At 39.2% G+C, this 3,033-nt stretch overlaps 1 pseudogene; it reads left to right on the forward strand.

Annotated features, from left to right (window-relative positions):
* The first annotated feature begins 1,540 nt into the window (after positions 1–1,540).
* Positions 1,541–2,178, forward strand: LOC100771959 (annotated as a pseudogene).
* The last annotated feature ends 855 nt before the right edge of the window (positions 2,179–3,033 follow it).

Raw genomic sequence — 3,033 nt, forward strand, 5'->3', positions numbered from 1 at the left:
AAAGGTTTAAAGAGATCCCAAGAGGGTAAATGTTCTCAAGGTAATGATGCAGGACCTTGGGAAGAAGCACCTTACAGAAGACAACATAGGTACCAAGAGGCCAGAGGTTATCACTACTATGAACCAGGACTTTGGGTAGGAAGAACCTTCCCCAGGAGGCCCAGAGGCACTAGGAAACTAGATGTTTCAGATGTGGCAGAATGGGACATATTGAGAGAAATTGTAGGCAAAGGAATTCTAACAATGCCTCATACATACCACATGTAGAATATGTGGTAAGGGCAAACACTGGACCAATGAATGTAGATCAACTAGAGACATGCAAGGAAATCTGTTATAATCAGGAAATGCTTTTAGGGGACTCTATAAGGCCCCCACATCAAGAAAGGCCCGATCATTCCCAGTCACTATGGAGGACAATCTTTCACAGGATGAATAGATAGTACATTGCCTATTGAAAAAAGTGATACTACTCTAGATGGTAGTTTGGATAATAATGAGGAATCAAACGTGACTGGAGGAGATGATAAACGCATATTTTGGCAAACTTCTATTAATGATAAGAAGCTTCATTTGAAAGTAAGAATTAATAATAATGTTATTAATGGTTTGGTGGACACTGGGGCAGACATAACTATTATTACCCAAAAGTCCTGACCTCAGAGATGGCCTCTTAGAGAGGTGAAAGTACAATTTTTAGGGATTGGAACTCTATCTAGAATTCGACAGAGTGCTAATTGGGTGGTCTGCATTGGACCGGAAGGACAGAAAGGAAGGTTAAAACCATATGTTGAAGACATTGCAATAAATCTCTGGGGTCGTGATCTGTTACAGCAATGGAATACTCAGATCAATATATCTCCAGTATCAGATACAAATTACCTACAATCTTTAGATCATAGAAAAAATTTGGTAAGACACTATGGCACAGTTACCAACCATCCAGGCTGTATGGAAACAAAATACAAATGATAAAGCTTCAGAGGAGCCAAAGGCCCTACCCTTAAAGTGGCTTACAGATGAACCTCCCTGGGTAGGATAATGGCCTATGACCTCTGAGAAGCTAGAGGCTTTAGAAAAGTTAGTACAGGAACAGCTAGAGGCTGGGCATCTAGAAGAATCTACCAGCCCTTGGAATTCTCCTGTATTTGTTATCAAAAAAAAAAAAAAAAGTCAGGTAATTGGAGAATGCTGACAGACCTGAGAGCCATCAATAAGGTAATTCAGCCAATGGGCTGTCTGCAGCCTGGGATGTCTTTGCCTTCCTTGATTCCTAAGGGGTGGCCTATCACAGTCATAGATCTGAAAGATTGTTTTTTCACAATACCATTACAAGAAAATGTTAGAGAAAAATTTGCATTTACCAGTGCAGTCTGGAGATGCTGACAAAGGAGCAAGGAGCAGTCGCAGCTGCTTTGGAAGGAGCCACTGTTACTGAGATTGCCAAAAATGCTTTGGAGTTCTTAACTGCATCTAAGAAAGTCCAAAATAGATTTGAGACTGTAAAGATGGAAGCTGCAGTGAGGGGGATTCAGTGCCAATGCATCAACAAAAAAGACAACTAGAGTTAGTGGAAGGAAATTTTCCTGTTTCTGTGTTTCCCACAGAGCTGATATTTTACACAGATGATCAGTCGACACATAAGCAAGTGTTGATGCTGTACAACCCCTATCAGTTTGCCTTAATGTTCAAAGTTTTATGTCCGACTCCAAATAAGTATGTTGTTGTTGACACCGCAGGTACAGTGAAGCCTCGGTGCTATGTGGAAATTGTAATTCGTCATTGAGATGTTTGATCCTGTCACTATGGTGTAACAAACAAATTCTGCCTCCAAGTCTCAGAGCAAAGCCAGAGGAAGGCTTTAGGAATGAAAGAGGTTTTGCTACTCTTCTCCCATCCACAAAAGAACAGAAGGAAGAAGAGGAGAAAAGAATAAAGGAACATTTAACTGAAAGTGTATTTTTTGAGCAGTCATGTCAACCAGAAAGCAGAACTGTCTCTTCAGGACCTAGTTTGCTAATTGTCTTACTGGGAGTGATATGTATTGTGGCCCTGATGCTGCCTACTCTGGGGGATATGGAATCACTGGTGCCTCTCTACCTCCACTTAAGTGTGAATCAAAAATTAGTGGCTGCTTATATCTTAGGTCTTATCACAATGGCTACACTTAGAACATGAACAAGGATTAAAACTTACTTCTGAAAGAAATTTAGTTTAAATGTGAATGTGGACTGCCTTTTATCTTTATTTCACTCCATTAACACACTACAAAATACTGAATGATTTCAAGTAACTGCAAATGTGTAATATATGTTTTAAATTAGTCTATAGTTTTATTTGAAGGACTCTAGCACTTTATGTTACAGACAACAAAAAGATACTTTTGAGTTACAAATAGGGAATTATTTGAAGAAATTCTTTTAGAATCTATACCTATTATGCAAATAACTTTAAATGTTATTTTTTTTTGTCTTTTTTGGGGGGTCTAATTCACTTTGTTAAGGTTCATGGGCCATTCAAAGTTTAAGCCATAAATGAGCAACTGACCAGCTTGAAAAGACTAGAACGGAGCATCAACATTACTGTGTAAATCATAAATCTTCCTCTATCATTGCAAGGAGTTTTTAAAGCAAGTATGTTACAGTCAGCATGTGAGAGGGTTGAGAAAACAAGGTACTTACTGAGGGGTCACACTTACCCTAGAGGCTCACAGAACACAAGTTGTATTTAAATCATCTTATGAACCACAGATCAGGCTATGGTCTGGACACCAGGCACCTCATACAAGTTGGTGGGCTTCTCTGTTTGACCTGAGAGTTCTAAAGGAAGGTAGGCATTTTGTAAAGTTAATCTATTCATCCTGGCTTTACCTCTGGTTAACCCTTAATGTTATTAAGGGGGAAATCACCATTTGGTTTTCTCCCAAGTCCCTTGCTTGCCTGAGTGTAAGTGACTTGCCCTGATACAAATGTCAGATGATAGTTAGGGACATGATTTTTTTGACCTTCAAATTCTAAGACAAGTAGAGAAAGC

This window comes from Cricetulus griseus, chromosome 2 (assembly GCF_003668045.3).
Source record: "Cricetulus griseus strain 17A/GY chromosome 2, alternate assembly CriGri-PICRH-1.0, whole genome shotgun sequence".
In the NCBI taxonomy this organism is placed as follows: domain Eukaryota; kingdom Metazoa; phylum Chordata; class Mammalia; order Rodentia; family Cricetidae; genus Cricetulus; species Cricetulus griseus.